Source organism: Rhinolophus sinicus, chromosome 8 (genome assembly GCF_057876585.1).
Source record: "Rhinolophus sinicus isolate RSI-liver-muscle chromosome 8, RSI-T2T, whole genome shotgun sequence".
Taxonomy (NCBI): Eukaryota; Metazoa; Chordata; class Mammalia; order Chiroptera; family Rhinolophidae; genus Rhinolophus; species Rhinolophus sinicus.
The window spans coordinates 35977273-35995013 of NC_142508.1; the positions used below are offsets into that span (position 1 = coordinate 35977273).

The 17741-nt window shown below is 46.3% G+C and overlaps 1 long non-coding RNA gene across 2 annotated transcripts; it reads right to left on the bottom strand.

Annotated features, from left to right (window-relative positions):
- Positions 1–578: 578 nt before the first annotated feature.
- Positions 579–16463, bottom strand: LOC148757509 (uncharacterized). Of its 2 annotated transcripts, none has more exons than XR_016022206.1 (2): positions 7312–16463; positions 579–1131 (listed from the first exon to the last, which is right to left on the bottom strand). It is a non-coding gene; the product is annotated as an uncharacterized LOC148757509 (long non-coding RNA). The 2 variants fall into 2 exon arrangements; XR_016022205.1 differs by having other exon boundaries at positions 7293–16463.
- Between the last annotated feature and the right edge of the window lie 1278 nt (positions 16464–17741).

Genomic DNA, 17741 nt, shown 5'->3' on the forward strand with positions numbered 1-17741 from the left:
AGTCCTGTTCCCCTTCCCCAATAAAATCTTAAAAAAAAAAAAAAAATTACGGTGTTGGGGATAGATCTGAGGGTCTTTCAAAGGTAGATTATAGAGATTATACAGTATTATGAAATATTGCCAACCATCCGTATTGGCATGAGAGATTTCAACATAGACTCATATGTTCACAGGGAAATAAAAACATGGCTCATATTACCAGCATGGGCCAGGGAGCCTTGTCCTACACAACTAGACTGAGAAACAAAGGCTTGAACCGAGTGTGTGGCGGGGTGGGGGGGGGGGCGGGGAGGCTGGAGGAAGGGGGAAAAAATAAAAGGGCTTTTCTTTTATAGGAAGGGGTCGATAAGGGTAGAAAGAACAGGGAGAAAGAGAGTGGATGTGCAGGTAGCATGAGCTACAATGAATCAAGGAATATTATACCTTGAAGTTGCCTAGTCTTAGGAGGGATTCTTAGGAGGAGGGGTTGCTTCTAATTACAGTGCTAAAGGACGAGTGTGACTGCACATGAACTTCATTTCTTTAGCACACATTTTGCTTTAATCCAAGGGTCGACTGGCAAAAAATAACTCTCCAGATAAATCCACAAGAAAAATGGTTTATTCGGGGAAAAAGGAAAAAGAAACAAAAACCGCTCCCACAGTGCAGGAATGCACACCTCCAACTTGGGGCTCCAACCAGCTCCCACGTGAAGAAAGAAAATAATGGCCCAGCTCCAAGATGCTATTCTATTTATTAGCATCCCTCCCTCTGAAGTTACCACAAAGTTCAACAGGAAGTCAGGGCTAGAGAGTCAACAGGGGGGCCCAGCTCCACCCACAGTCTTTCCAGCTCCATGGTTAAGCATCCTAAGATGTCAGTTCACTTTTATCATTCCCCCCCTCTTGATCGAGATCTTGTCTCTAAAAGATCATTGATCAACAGTCAGGTCTAATTTAGTCTCAGGTTTTCCAGTGTCCAGTCTTTTGTCCCTTGATGTCTGCCCAGCCTGTAGTCCCTTGGTGTCTCTTCAACCTTTTGTCCCTCGATGTCAGAAGGGCCTCTTCTGGGTGTCATCTCTTACATCATGGGGAAGAGTGAATGGATCGGGAAACAACTAGTGTCCAATGTCGACTGGCATCAGAAGCAGATCTTAAACAGATCAAGTTAAAGGTAGAATTAGAGCATAGCAACCTAGCTTATGTGGCAGGTGTGAACCAGGAACTCAAGTTCCGTAGAGGTCACCTGCTTTAATTTTTTGAGTTTTAGTATCAGGTCACCAGACTGTGTGCATTTCCAGTTAGGGTTTGGTGCCTTCCTGAGGTGTGACACATGTATCCAAGAGTCTATTCCTTGTAGTTTAGCAACACAGGGGTTAGTCAACAGTACATTGTAAGGACCCCTCCAGCGTGTCTGGAGGGAATCTTTCTTGAGTTATCTTTTCCAACAAAATCTCCAGGTTGTAAAGTATGAATTTTTAGTTTTTCATTTCTTGGAGAATATGGTGAAATGATTATTTGACTAAAGCATGATTATTGTTGATAGAATCAATTAAGCCTTTACAATACTCAAGTATGTCTCCTTTCACCAACAGTGAGTCAAGAGAGGCAAGGGACAGATACATAGGGCGTCCTATGATTATCTCAAAAGGTGAGAGCTTATGCGTCTCAAAAGGAGTAGATCTGAGATTTAAAAGGACTAATGGCAATGCTTTGGGCCAAGGTATTTGAAGAGATTCCATATATTTTGCCAATTGAGTCTTAATAATACCATTAGTGCATTCAACCAATCCTGAAGATAGAGTGAAAATGTTGTAGGACTGACCACACAGCACAGACTTGCTTTAGCACCTGACCAGTGAAATGGGTTCCTCGATCACTGTGTAGTTCAAGAAGAGTTCCCCAAGTAGGAATAATCTTTTCTAACAGTACTTTAGCCACTGTAGATATATTAGCTTGTCTGCAAGGGAAAGCTTCAGTCCAGTGAGAAAACATACATATCATGACTAAAACATACTTGTATCCATACATGGAGGAAGCTGTATAAAGTCTAATTGCCAGACCCCAAATGGTCCATTTGGCAATTAAAAGTGTCCCAGGGCAGTGTGAATAGGCTTCCCTGAGTTGTACTTTGGATAGCGGGGACACCTGAGGTAGGCACTTTTTGTAGCCTTATTAATATTTCCCCACCAATATTGGTGTATGAAAGCTACCATTTTTTCAGTTGACCAATGGTTTAACGCATGTACAGTTGTTAAAAGTGGGAATTTCAAACTTTCTGGTAGGACTGGTTTGTTATTTGGTTCAAGCCAGAGCCTCTTTTCCTTACTAAACCAACAATTGTTGGATTTCCAGTTTTGTTTTTTTCTTCTTCAGAAGCTGATTTTTGGGCTTCCCTGGATAGTTTTTCTAAGTCATGACTGGAAAAGATTCTCTTTGGACCATGGCAAAGGTTTGACTGTTACTAATGCTTTTAAAAGTGGCACTTTTTAGCAGAGATATCAGCCAGGTGATTTCCTTTGGCTTCCAAGGAGTCAAGTTTAGAATGTTCTGAAACCTTAACAATGGCTAAGGCATCAGTTAAAGTATAGCTTCCAATAATTTCTGTGCATGTGGAACATTTTTAATTTTATCTCCATTGGAGTTAAGGAAAGCACGTTGTTTCTATAACATTCCAAAGTCATGGGCCACCCCAAAGGCATATCTGCTCAGTATAAATGTTGACAGCCTTACCCTTTACTAAAATGCAAGCTCAAGTGAGGGCGTATAATTCATATAATGCATATAATTCATATAAATGTGCTGAAGTGGCCAGGGGCAAAGGTGCTGCCTTGATGACTTCAGAAGGAGTTACAACAGCATAACCAGCACATTACTCACCCTTGTCATTTTTTAAGTAAGAACCATTCGTAAACCATGAGAAACCAACTTTACCCATAGGAATTTTCTGCAAATCGTCATGAGGAGTCAGGAAGTGATCATTTAATGTCAGGCAGTCATGAGGAGCTTCCTCAGTCTCAGAAGGAAGACAAGTAGCTGGATTAAGGTTGTTACAATGTGAAAGGGTTAATGGGAAGCAGTTAACAAAAGGATTTCATAGGAAGTAAGGCGGCTGACTGACAGATGCTGGGTGTGACGAGAATTCAGGAAAGCTTTAACTGCATGAGGCACAGAAATCGTTAGAGGGGATCCTGCAACGATCTTCTCTGTGGCCTTAACCAGGGCAGTGGCAGCAATGGCTCTGAGGCAAGGAGGGTACACCTGAGTCATAGGGTCCAGTTGTTGGCTATAGTATCCTAGGGATTTTTGTCATTCCCCATGTTTTTGAGTGAGCACCCCAAGGGCATTTCCTTTCTTTTCATGCACAAAAGGGAAGAAAGGAATCTGGTAGTTAGCATGACCAAGAGAAGGTGGATTTATTAAACTCTCCTTCAAAGCCTTGAAAGCCATGTCATCCTGTTCCTTCCATGGAATTGGGTCAGGATGGTCATTCTTTAATAGGACACATAGAGGTTTTGACATAAGAGAAAGATTTGGGATCCAATTCCAGCAAGTAACCAACTAGTCCAAGAAAACCTCATAATTGACACTTAGTTTTCGGTCTTGGGAAACTTAGGACACCATGGAACATGTCTGGATCCAGACACAGACCTTATTCTGATATCAGATGTCCCAAGTACTGAACCTGGCCTTGGGCAAATTGTAGTTTCTCTTTAGAGACTTTGTGTCCCTTTAAGGCCAAAAGTGTCAACAAATGGATGCTATCATCCTGCGAAGAAACCTGAGAAGAAGAGCAAAGAAGTAAGTCATCCACATATTGTAACAAAGTAGAACCTTTAGGGAAAATTATATCATCCAAATTGGTCTTCAGAATCTGTGAGAAATAAGAAGGGCTGTTAGTAAATCCCTGAGGCATTACTGTCCAGGTAAATTGTTTTCCTTTCCAAGTGAAAGCAAAAAGGTATTGGCTAGCTTCATCAACTGGATGCTAAAGAACGCACTGCATAAATCAATTAAAGAATTTGCTTCCAGTTGGGATGGATGCCAGCAGCGTATGAGGGTCAGGAACAACAGGGTGTCAAGGGATGACAGTGTGGTTTATTGTTAGGAGGTCCTGGACAAACCTCCACCTCGTCCCTTTGGCTTTCTCGTGGGTAGAATGGGAGTGTTACAAGGACTAGTGCAAGGAATAATAAGACCCTGAATTATGTCATCTTCTATTATGGGCTTTACACATGGAATTCCTCCTTACTTATAGGATATTGATTAATTCTGGGCAGAGGCTTTGAAGGATCAATTTGAACCTTGATAGGAGGTGCACTGTGAATTCTGCCAATATCAGTTGAGGGTTTTGCCCATAAAGAAGATGGTAGTTGGACCAACAGGAACCATTGATCACTGTTTTCAAATTCAGTTACTGTGCTATCAGAGACAATACAAACAAAATATGCTGAAAAGTCACGTAATTCATCTGATTGGTGATTTTGACAATTACCATCAAACTCTAACATTATTTCTCCTTTTCGAGGAAAGGATATTCCAGCATGATACTTCTCTAAGAAGTCTGCCTAATAAATAAGTAGGGACAGAAGAACTAAGGAGAAAACAATGTTCATCTCTTAAGGGACCTAGACAAAAGGGAATAGGTTCAGATACATGGACATGTTGAGGTTTATTTGAAATCCCCACTTTATTATCTATAATAGTGGGGTTGAGCCCTGAGAGTGTAGCACCAGTGTCAATAAGAACAGTTATAGTTTCTTCCCCAATTTGAAGAGAAGTTTCTCCAAGATGATTAAGGGGAAGGAGAAAGACCGTATAGTTCCTCAGAGCCCCATCACTGGGAATTAGGAGGGCCTGAAAAAGATTGGTTAGTAGGCAGAGAGTGTCTTGTATACTTCAACTTACGGCAATCTTTTTTCCAATGTCCCTGTCCTTCCAGTAGTGGCAAAAGGTTGGCGTTTTCTGGTTTCTCACAGGGCTTTTCGTTTGCCATGGCTGAAAATCAGATGTCTTGGCGATCTTGTTTTTAGGGGGCTGATTTAGGGTAATAGCAAGCTCATTAGCTAAATTTACCAAGTCTAGGGTAGGCATAGTTCCCCATCCCATCCTGGATCTCTTGACCAGGAGGAAAAGGTCTTTATTTAGCCCATTGACAAAGAGTTAAAAATTACATGTGTGGAGTTAATATTTGCAGGAAGACCAGAGTTTTCCTTAAAAGCCACCTGAAACCTATTATAAAAGTCATGGACAGTTTCATCAGGCCTTTGTGAGCAAGTGTGAATTTTGCTCCAATAGATAGACTTTGGGAAAGCCTTGGGAATTGCTCAATGTAGCTTTTGAGCAACTTCCCTGGCTTCCTCCCAATAATTGGAGGTTTGTTTTGCTAAATCCCTTTCAGTATGTTCCCATCCAGCAATTCTCATCCAATGTCTAGATTGGCCTTCACCAACCAACATATGGATCACCTGGTACAAATCAGAAAACCCAGGTTTATATGCTTGAATAGTAATATCAAATTCCTCAGCAAACTTATTAGAATCCTCAGTTACCTTAGGAAAATCCTTTACAATGACTTGTAACTCAGCTTTTGTCTGGGGAATGTAGGAAATATGGGGTTTATTAAGATGTTCAGAGGGTTTAATTTTAAAAGGAAAAGTACTGATAAGTTCTGAGGAAGAAGAGCAAGGAAGAGATTTGAGAGAAGGTGTGGCTGGGGATTGAGTGGAAAGTGGGGGAGGATACAAACGAGAAGAAGATGTAGTCGGAAGTGGGGGAGGAGATGAAGGAGAGAAGCATGTTGGCACAAGTGGGGGAAAATATGTAGAGCAAGGTGGCCTTGGAGGTGGGGGAGAAGACAAAGGAGCAGTGGAGGAAGGGCAAGGCAGTGTTATAGACAAAGAGCACGAGGTTTCAGCTGCCATTCTATCTCTTTTAGAATTTTTAACAGCCTTCGTTAATTTTGAGACTTTATTTTGTAAAACAACTATAGATTTGCAGTCTTGTTTGATAGCCTCAATATACCACTCCAAATAGACATTCCATTTCTCTTTCTCAGTTACAATGCTGTTACTATCCAATTTTGTTTTAATAAAATCAAGTTTGGGAATCTCAAAAATTCCCCAAAGTGATCACTGATTTTCAAAATTACTCTCAGTCAGATCCGCCCATTTAGTGAAATACGTGCACAAAAATTCCCTGCAGGTTTTAAACATGTACTCGGCTGGTGTCCCTGGAGGAGGGACAATTTGAGAAGGCGTAGACATCAGCAATCCCATTTTTGTTTTTTTAACCCTGGGCTGAAAAACAATTCATAGCTCAAATAACCAGGAAGTCTTCAGCCCACCTCACTCTGACACAGTCTGATCACTAAGAATCAGGCCGAAGGCTGGAGCCAGTTCCAGGGAAACAGTCAACCCTCAGGGAGTTAAACTAGAGGCTAGGCTGGGTGGTAGTCTTCCACTCTCTCAATGAGATGGCAGAGTCTAATCCCAGCCACGGCAGACCAATTTCAGTAGAAATAGCTTTTTATCCCCCAAAAGGGGCATTAGGTGAAGCCAGTCTTTGTCTCAAAATATATGTCGTGCGGGAGACCCTGCTCGCTGCGCCATTTGTCGTGCGGGGAGGCCTGCGGGGTCTCTGCTCCCGCTCCCCACATAAGAACGCAGGATATGGTGAGGCCAAAAAGGAGCACCCATGGAGCCATAGGTAGGGGAGTCATACCACTATGGTCTCACTGGAGGCTGGGCCCACTGGACGCGCGACCTGCCGTCAGCCTTTCCGCCAACCGACCGGCGACTCTCCTCCACTCTCCTCGACTCTGTTCCTCCCCTCTCTTCCGCTCTCCTCGGCTCTGCTCGGCTCCTCGGCAATCCTCGGCTCTCCTCCATAGCCGCAGCAGTTATACCAGCGGCCAATTGGCTAACCGGCCACAGCTGACGGCCAATCAGCCACAGCCGACGGCCATCCACCACCCGAGCCAGTACCCCTCCATGTGAGGCCGAGAGCCTGTAAACTACTCTCTGGGGCTCTGTCCCCACAATATAGCTTGTTTTCCAAAGAAATCAAGCCAATGTACCACAGCAAGTATCCAAACATAGGCAAATAGGCCTTTAAAGCATTCACACACACACACACACACACACACAGCAACAAACAAAAACAAAAAAATTTTTTTTCAAACAATTCCCATATAAAAACCTAGAGAGTGCCAGATGCAGAAGCCCGTTGGCTCAAGTCCAGCAGAGAACTTACCCCACAGCTCTCTAAGCCAAAGAGCAAAATATTGGAGCTGCAAATGGCTCAAATAGGTACCTGTTTATAGTTTGCTCACCCGCCAGCAGCCGCCAGAGTTCTATTCTTCTCTGGATCCCGAATGAGCGCCCGAAATGTCAACTGGCAAAAAATAACTCTCCAGATAAATCTACAAGAAAAACGGTTTATTCGGGGAAAAGGTAAAAGAAACAAAAACCACCACTGCAGTGCAGGAATACCTGCAACCCAGGACTCCAACTGGCTCCCACATGAAGAAGGAAAATAATAGCCTGGTTCCAAGATGGCTATTCTAGTTATCAGCCTCCCTCCCCCTGAAGTTACCACAAAGTTCAACAGGAAGTCAGGGCTAGAGAGTCAACAGGGGGGTCCAACTCCACCCACAGTCCTCCCAGCTCCATGGTTAAGCATTCCAAGGTGTCAGTTCACTTTTATCACAAGCTTGTTTTGTTTAGCCTGATAGAACTATAACTCACTTGCATTCTTTCCCCAGATCCTCCTGCCTGTACATATACTATATGTCTTCTCCTTTTAATCATTAAACCCTTAGGATATTAGGGTCTGGTCAGCATCAGACTCACTTAAGAATAACGCTTCAGGTCTATCAACCCTGACTAGAATAAAATAACCAAACCTCAAACTAGAATAAGGTTTTAGTCAAACAAAGATAACACCTTGACCTCAGTTATGTTTCAGCTCCAGACTCATGAAAGTGGAACAGCCCCATGTACTGCCCCCCCCGGAAAATGGACTGAACAACGCCATGACTGAACCAGGACCTGAAGCCATGATCAGTTGCTTCCTGCCTTAGCCCAGACCAGTCAGTAGAGGCCCCAGCTCCAGCTCCCAGAGCAACCATGATTAATGATTGTTTTCCTTATGTAATTGCTAGAGGCCACTGGGGAGCCAGGTCTTTGAGAGCACTAGCTCACCTGTGTCTCTGGACTAGGTGCCAACTCCTTAAATAAACCTTTCTTTTCTTTGCTGCAAACTCCTGCTCTGCTTGTGTCTTTTTTGGCTTGGGTGTGCCAGGCAAGTGGACTCTTTGAGTCCTCAGTAAGATGAGCCACAGTCCAGGAAGGAGAGGTTAACTACTTTGATTAAGTTTGATTAAGTCATGTGATTGAATCTGAGTTTTCAAGACACCTCAGAAAATATCTTTAATTACAAAAAAAAAAAAAAAAATAGGCCTGTTAGGCATGGCCGGAGGGAGTCGCGGGAGACGAAAATTGGTCTATTAGAATTTATTTGGTGTGTTTGAGCTGCGGAAGGTCAAACGAGAAAAGACCATAACCTCCCTGAGCAAAAAAGGGTATGGAGTTTTATAGGAAGGGGTAAATGAGCTTGTTCTCCCTTCAGTGCTTCAGGGGTTTTTTGTTGCATTGTCTCTAGCAACAAAGGGTTTCGAGGCATGACCAAGCCCTCAGGCTCCCAACCCTGGCCCCCAGGCCTCCATCCAGGTGGCCCAGGCCCACCCAGGCCCACTGATCACAAGCCCTTAGGAGACAAACTACAAAGCAAGATAGGATAAGATGGTTTCTACATTCCAGGTGCCTTCTTCAGGCCTAAGGCAAACATAAACTGGCAGGTACAAGGTAGAAAACAAGACAAGATGGCTTTTAAGATAAGAAGTTTCCTATTCCTGGCCTAAATATGGCCTAACAAGGCTGTGGGGGCAGAGCCCCAGAAAGTAGTTTCCAGGCTCTTGGCCTCACATAGACAGGTGCCTGGCTCAGGTAGTAAATGGCCAACTGTGATTGCATGGCCATCAGCTGTGGCTAGTTGGCCGTCAGCTGTAACCAGTGAGCCATTGGCCACAATATAACTGCTGTGGCTACGCTAGCAGAGGAAGAGAGAGGAGAATGGGGGCTAGCAAGAAGATGGCGGCTGGGCTGGCAAGCGTGGATGGCGGTTTGCGGACAGTGTGGTCCAGCCTCCAGTGAGAGTATAGTGCCGCCAGCGAGAATATAGTGGTATGACTCCCCTACCTATGGCTCCGTGGGTGTTCCTTTTTGGCCTCACCATATCCTGCGTTCTTGTATGGGGAGTGGGAGCAGAGACCACGCAGGCCTCCCTGCACGACAAATGGCGCAGCGAGCAGGGTCTCCCGCATGACAAATGGCGCAGCGAGCAGGGTATGGTGCCGGCCAAAGATCTCCAAAGGACGGTGGAGCAGTTTGTGCGTGTGAACACCCAGTCTGAGGAAGACCAGGAGGAGCAGCTGCCGGAGAGCTGGACCGCCGTGGAGGGGTGGGAGGACGTGGACGGTTCTCCCACCAGCACAGGAAAAGCCATGCAGCTGCTGGAGAGATGGAGCCCCGTGGAGAGGTGGAAAGATGTGGACGGTTCCCCAACCAGCACAGGCCGGAGAAAGCGAAGGTCGTTGCAGCCCTGTGGGCCGGGGAAGTTCCTGCTCAGGCAGCCCTGATGCAGGACTTGTAGTCCCAGGAGGTAACGCTTGCTGAGTCCTCCATGGGAGAGGAGGGTGAGGTCAAGGTCGTCCCTCACCTCCAGGACAGCCCTGGCGAATGACTATGGACTATGGGGAATTGCCTTCCATCCCTAATTTAATGGACAGCTTGACTGTTTGTTTGGGAACATACCACCATGTAGTGGAACTGGGGGATATTTGCTTTTGTGTCTTGACTGGCCGCCATTGAGAATATGTAAGCACCTTGATTGTGAGTCGCTGTTGTTCCAGCAGGGTACCCCGAGAGGCCCAGAGAGAGTAGCAGTGCCCTGAGAGCCCTGGCTGAGTCCAGGAAGTCTGGGTGTGCCCTGAAGATGCCCTGGCTGTGCCCAGGAGGTCGGGCTGTATCCCAGAGAGAGTGGCAGTGCCCTGAGAGACCTGGCTGAGTCCAGGAAGTTTGGCTGAGCCCTGAAGATACCCTGGCTGTGCCCAGGAAGTCGGGCTGTTCCCAGAGAGAGTGGCAGTGCCCTGAGAAATCCTAGCTGTGCCCGGGGAAACTAGTGGTACCCTAAGAAGTCCAGGAAGTCTGGCTGTGCCCAGAAGCACTGGTGGTGCCCTGAGAAACCCTGGCTGTGTCCGGGAAGACAGGTGGTACCCTAAGAAGTCCAGGAAGTCTGGCCGTGCCCAGAAGCACTGGTGGTGCCCTGAGAAACCCTGGCTGTGTCTGGGAAGACAGGTGGTACCCTAAGAATTCCAGGAAGTCTGGCTGTGCCTAGAAGTACTGGTGGTGCCCTGAGAAACCCTGACTGTGCCCAGAGAGCCTGGCTATGTCCAGGATGTTGCATTCACCCCCAGGCTCCTCGCACAGGGCCCCTCGCGGAAGATGCTTGTCGCGTAGATTGTGAGGCGAGAGCCTGTAGGGGTGGAGTGTGGGGGCAGAGCCCCAGAAAGTAGTTTCCAGGCTCTCGGCCTCACATAGACAGGTGCCTGGCTCAGGTAGTAAATGGCCAACTGTGATTGCATGGCCATCAGCTGTGGCTAGTTGGCCGTCAGCTGTAACCAGTGAGCCATTGGCCACAATATAACTGCTGTGGCTACGCTAGCAGAGGAAGAGAGAGGAGAATGGGGGCTAGCAAGAAGATGGCGGCTGGGCTGGCAAGTGTGAATGGCGATTTGAGGACAGTGTGGATCCCGCCTCCAGTGAGAGTATAGTGCCGCCAGCGAGAATATAGTGGTATGACTCCCCTACCTATGGCTCCGTGGGTGTTCCTTTTTGGCCTCACCATATCCTGCGTTCTTGTATGGGGAGTGGGAGCAGAGACCACGCAGGCCTCCCTGCACGACAAATGGCGCAGCGAGCAGGGTCTCCCGCATGACAAAGGCCTAACAAGGCCTGTATGCTAGTTTGGACTAACAGTCACAATTTCTGTAATGGCACCCTGTGACCATTATAGAAATTGCTTAGCCTAGGTCCTGTTAGATTGTGAGAAAAATAAATAACCGGGGCCCGGCCCGGTGGCTCAGGCGGTTAGAGCTCCATGCTCCTAACTCCGAAGGCTGCCGGTTCGATTCCCACATGGGCCAGTGGGCTCTCAACTACAAGGTTGCCAGTTCAATTCCTCAAGTCCTGCAAGGGATGGTGGGCTCTGCCCCTTGCAACTAAGATTGAACATGGCACCTTAAGCTGCCTCCCGGATGGCTCAGTTGTTGGTTGGAGCGCGGGGCTCTCAATCACAAGGTTGCCAGTTCGATTCCTTGAGTCCCGCAAGGGATGGTGGGCAGCGCCCCCTGTAACTAAGATTGAACACGGCACCTTGAGCTGAGCTGCCTCCTGAATGGTTCAGTTGGTTGGAGCACATTCTCTCAACCACAAGGTTGCCGGTTCGACTCCCGCAAAGGATGGTGGGCTGTGCCCCCTGCAACTAGCAACGGCAACTGGACCTGGAGCTGAGCTGCGCCCTCCACAACTAAGACTGAAAGGACAACAACTTGAAGCTGAAAGGCACCTTCCACAACTAAGATTAAAAGGACCACTTAACTTGGAAAAAAGTCCTGGAAGTACACACTGTTTCCCAATAAAGTCCTGTTAAAAATAAATAAATAAATAAATAAATAAATAAATAAATAAATAAATAAATAAATAACCAAGACAGCCGAAATAAGAGTACACAATGAGTAAGAGTTACAAGATGTATAGCTTCCATCCCTGCATGTCAAGATAACTTAGTAACAAGTGTTGTTAATGTGTTTTTCAGCCCACAAGCAAACAATCAACTGAAACCGAGGGTCCTTTGTGATTTTAATATGTAGCCCCAGCACTCCATTCAGGTTCTTTCAAACATGGCCCCTAAGCCTCTGGGCCCTTTCCTTCGCTAGTCTTTAACCCCTGAACAGGCAGAAACAATGGCCATGCCTTGACTAAGGGTCACAAGGTATGGGTTTCTACTAAGCTAAAGATAATATCATGGCCTAAGTTGTGTTTCAGCTCCTGAGCTCTAAAGTGGACAACCCCTGGCCACATCCTCAGGAAGCCAGAGTGAATGATGTGGAAGCCGACCTCAAGACCTGAACAAATTGATGAGACAAATAAAGAGTTAACATGAATGGGCTCATTATATTGTACACCTGATACTAATATAGTGCAGTGTATCAATTATACCTCAACTGATGGGGAAACTGACCTTAAAATGGTTCCCTGCCAGGTGGAACTGAGCTAAAATGGTGGCCCGAGTGGAGAGAGAAGTCCCCAGCCTAAGCCCCACCCATTTCTGCATAACCCCCTCCAAGTGACCCCTCGAGCCAATCACCAGACGACACCTACCCCTTCCCCAACTCAAGGAAGTCCCCAACCCATAAAAACCTGCTTAAAGCCTTGTTAGGGGCTCAGTCTTTTGGGAAGGATCCCACTGAGCCCACTGGAGTAATAAAGCTGACTCTCCTAACTCTCTGAGTGCTGCTTGGGTTCTTTCCGGTTCTGGTATCCATAACACAACAAAATAAGACATTTTAGAAGAAAACCACAAATCCTTGGGAGAACTTCTTTAACTCTTGCTGTTTTTCAGGATTACAAGGCTCAGATAAATTTCAGTATGGTCACTACTGATTATGACACTAAGCAGAGTTCAAAAAGAGGTAATAAAAGAGGTGGCCAGATGGCTCAGTTGATTAGCGCACCAACTCTTAACAAGATTGCGGGTTTTGATTCCCACATGGGCCAGTGAGCTGCGCCCTCTACAGCTAAGATTGTGAACAACAGCTCTCCCTGGAGCTGGGCTGCTGTGAGCAGCCAGAGGTTGGCTTGAGCTGCCACCGGCTGCTGTGTGCTGTGTGCTGCTGTGGGCTACTGTGTGCCTCCATGAGTGGCCGGCAGCCATTGTAAGCTGCTGTGTGCTGCCGTGAGCTGCTGTGTGTTGCCATGACTGGCTGGTGGCCAGCGTGAGTGGCTGGCAGCCATCGTGAGCAGTCGGCAGACGAGCTGCTGTGAGTGGCTGACCAATGACTGACGACCGACTGCCTCAGTGGGGGGGGAGGGGAGTGCAAGGCTCATAATGCCAGCTAGACTGAGAAACAATGGCTTGAACCGGCGTGTGGGGGGAGGTGGAAGAAAGGGGGAGAAAAAAACAAAACAAATGTCATGCTAGAAAAAGAGGAATATTAACATCTTAGACTAATAATAGTCCACATGAACTTGCTCAGGGATTCCGGTTATACGCCTTTGAATGGCATTAAAGGGCATGTTCATTATGGCTATGCAGTGTGTTTGTGTCACATACAAGAGCTGCCATTAAATTTTGAAAGGTGTTCCTAAAAACTGTAATATTTCTTTCTTTAAAAAAATTTTTATTGGGCAATATTGGGGAACAGTGTGTTTTTCCAGGACCCATCAGCTCCAAGTCAAGTCATTTTCACTCTAGTTGTGGAGGGTGCAGCTCACTGGCCCATGTGGGAATCAAACCGGCGACGTTGGTGTTATGAGCACTGTGCTCTAACCAACTGAGCCAACTGGCTGCCCCCAAAAAACTATAATATTTCTGAAGGGGACCGAATGGGAGTTGGAGAACGTTGAATTTCAGTTGACAGGTTAAATGGAGCTCGTGCGTCATATTCCCACACAGGATCCTCTGGACCTGAAGACAAGGGTCAGTTAGTGTCAGCTGGCAGAATGGCCTCCAGGGATCTGGCCGTAGGACTGATCTTATCAGACAACATTTGGAATCCTTGGGAATTTCTCTCTTCTTTCCCTCTTCCTTTGTTTCACTGGGTGCAGATTAAAGTCCACTGATTTGATTCTCAAGCACTTGACTGTAGCCAATTCTTTTAGTCCTTCCCTCTAAAGGAGTTCCCCAGACCATGGTAGCTTTTGGTTTGAAAAATTTCTTCAATGATATGGGATACAAACTTGTTTTCCATCTTTACAGAGTGAGGCTCCTATGGGTGCATCTTGTCGTATAATGGGTGTGGCCACATCCTTGTGAAGCGGGGAGGGGGAGCAAAGGTAGGAATCACATGGTGACAACGGAGTTGTGTAAGGGACCTGCCCTCAACTTTTCCCCAAAACTACTTTGAGCCCCCAGGTCCCTGTGCTCCCTCCCCTCCCGTGGACAATGTGGGATAACAGGACAATCTGTGGTGTGACCACCTGTGCACATGTGAAGGAAGCTTCTGCTCCCAAGAGACCTGGAGCATGAAGGTGTTTACATTATAGCTTTGTTTGCAAATGAACCAAGGGTAACAATGGAGGACAGATTAGCAAGCTGCAATGGAAATGAACAGAAGTCTTTAAACTGATGCCACAAATGCATAGTTGATGATACATGTGAAAGTCATGATATATGTTCAGTGATAAAACAGATTATAAATGAATGCACAGATCAGAATTTGATTCTTTGTTGTTTGCATGTGATTTTGTGTGACGATGTATGTGTGCGTTTGTATGAGTGTCTGCAGGACTGTTGCGTCCAGCACAACAAGAGTTGTGGGAAGCGAGGCGGGTGGCACAAGGTTAAGAAAGACAGTAGACAAGAACAGAGTGCAAGCGAGGCTAAGGGACTGCAGCCTCAAGGACTGAGCCCTGAATCAGGCTAACGCATGGCTTTTATTAGTCAGGTGTGGGGGTAAAAGAAGTAAAGCTTGTCAATCTCAAGATCTGTGAATCCCATACATTACAATAGGAAACTGATTTAAGCCAATCACCCTTGCCTGCAGGCAGCCAAACCATAAGTCTCAGGATAAGTACTTCCCCAAGGGACAAAACCTTTATGCATATGAATAGACGGAGAGCACATAATTGAATCACTTCCCCTGCAGGTTTGTGGGAAGGAATGCAGCCACGGATGCAGAGGCTCTCCTTAGCCTGGGGAAGGTGAGGTGTCCACCTCTATCGACCCTGCGAGTTCCCCAGATGGCTGTGTCTGGTTTGGGTTGCCCCCCACCGTGGGGAGTCGTACCCGTCTATGACTAGCCAGCCATATTTTGGGGCCAAACAGGGAGATGTAAGGTGTAAGCACAAAGGTGAAGCAAAGTCCCTGAAAGGATCCGTCTCATAGACTCTCCTTTCTTTAGGGGCAGGTACAAGGAGACAGACGGGTAGCCTGCTGTGTGGCAACACAGGGGTTTTATGAATCATAGTGTCACAGATTGTTGTTCCCAACCTCACTTTAGGTACTTGTATTTTCTCACATCTTGAAAGTGCACTGATTAAGTTACACTTTTAAAAAGCCTATCTGTATTCAAATATTCTTTGAGGGCTTTGAATCTTTTACAATGTTATCTCAAATAAGTGTTTCATACTCCACATATCAATGTAGTTTACTTTTTAAAAGACATTTTTAGAGCATTTTTAGGTACACAGGAAAATTGAGAATAAAATATTTCCAAAATAAATATTTCCAAAATAAAATATGGCAGAATCTTTTATAACAGAGTTTTTACATGTCCTAATTTACTAGATGGACAGTTGGGAGGAGGTGGCATTCCTGCAGCACAGCAGCCAGGGCCATCATCTGAGCAAAAACACAGCCCTGATTTAGATGCCACCTGAGGAAAAGTAGGAGAGGGACAAAGTCCCAGGCCTCTTCTACTCTCTCCAGTCTCTGCCAGGACCTCCCAGTGACTGTACTTGCCCAGTGTAGCATAGGCTGGGGAGTGGCCCTGTGTTCACTACAGAGCAGGTGACATGTGGACAATGGGTCAGAGAAATTACAAGCAAAAAACGACTGCCAGTTGTACCTTCCAGGTGGACAACTTGGATAGAAGACCAACCCACAAGAGCTCTCTCCAATACCATAAACCTCTGTCCAACGGGAAAGAGTCACACATTCTCTGTCCTGGTCAATCCTGGGAATGAGTTACTTCCCACTACTCTGAAGTCACGGTCTGCTTCAGGTGGCCTCTTGTCCTACAGATTTCTCGAGAAAGTGAAGAAACCACTGCCATATTCCTCCAATATATCCAGGGGTCCCTTTCTTCCTCCACCATGAAGTGAGAAGGACTCCTTGTGCATCACACAAGTACACCTGAGACCTGTACAGTGAATCACTTGAAGGTGGGCAAATCAGGTGAGCAGGGGAGGAGGAAAGGGTGAAGTGTAAAGACGTAGCCCAAGGGACTGCAAGACACAGAGCGGAGCTCCCTGCAGCCTTGGGAGGGGGAAGAATTCAGGCTGGAGGCGCACTCCCTCTGGCCCCCAGTCCTGCTTGAGGGATCAGCATATAAGAGGGCTGAATCCAGCATTGGGCAGAGACCTCAGGTGAGAACTGTGGTTTAAGCCCTCGGGGCCAGGCAGAAAACAGAAAACAAAGACACGGAGCCTGGCCACCTTCCCCTCCCCTCCCCCAGAGCTTGCCCAACCCCCACCCTCCCAGTGCCCAAAGTTAGAAGCAGGCTCCGGAAGAAACGGTAACCATGTTGGATTAAAGAACAAAATATCTACAACCCTGAGAACTTCACCAACAGTGCCGTGCACTCCAGCAATAGGGAAAGAGCTGTTGGGGGCAGACAGTTCTGGGCTGGTCAGAGCCACAAACACACCAGCCACCTCTCACAGGCCACACTGCCCTCACCTTTCTGGGCGGACCCCTGCAGGGCAACCAGAGCAGCTGAGACACACAGGCTGAGGATTGGACTGTAGAGGCAGCATTGGGATTTCAGAAGCTCTAGCTGTGCTGTTCTCAGCGCATTTTTGCAGGCCAGAGCAGAAACTGCACTGACTTTGTAGACCACACCCTATAGCACCCTGGAAGCCTGCCCAGCCCACTTAGAACTGCATTGCCAGGGGCACTCTGGTCGCCTGGTGGCTGGCCCCGCCTCTGCAAGCCACAGAGGAGATTTTGTATTTTACAGCAGAAGACAACCTCCAATACCCTGGGGAGATTGCTAGAGGGCATTAAGTCAAGACCTGTGCTGCAACGTAGACAGGTAGCAACAGTGTTTCCCCAAAAATAAGACCTAGACACACCATCAGCTCTAATATGTTGGTTAGAGCAAAAATTAATATAAGTCCCGGTCTTATTTTAATATAATGTAAGACTGGGTCTTACATAATATAATACTGGGTCTTATATTAATTTTTGCTTCAAAAGATGCATTAGACCTGATGGTCTGGCTAGGTCTTATTTTTGGGGAAACACCGTATCTGGACTTAGGGTATTTTTTTTTTTTTTCATTTTTCTTTCTTTTTTTCTTCTCTTTTACTTCTTTTTGATTTTTTGTTTTGTTTTTCTTACATTTGCTTTCTTTTTGCTTTTTGGTGTTTTTTTTCCCCCTGGTTTTTGTTTGTTTTATTGTATTTTTGTTTTGATTCTTTGCTGTTTGTGGGGGTGTTTTTGTGTGTATTTTTTATTTTATTGTTGTTGGTCATTTGTTTTGTTTTGTGGGGTGGTCACAAGCCTAGCACTGGTCCAGGAGCCAAGACTACACTGAATTTTTAGAAACCACTGACCACACCCTGTTGTCCCCTGTAAACCCCCCCCCCCCTACCTAGAGCTGCATTGCCAGGGGCACCATGGAGGAGATTTTATACAGCAGCAGACAATCTGTAATGGCCTGGGGAGATTGTGATGCTGAACCGTGACCCAAAAACT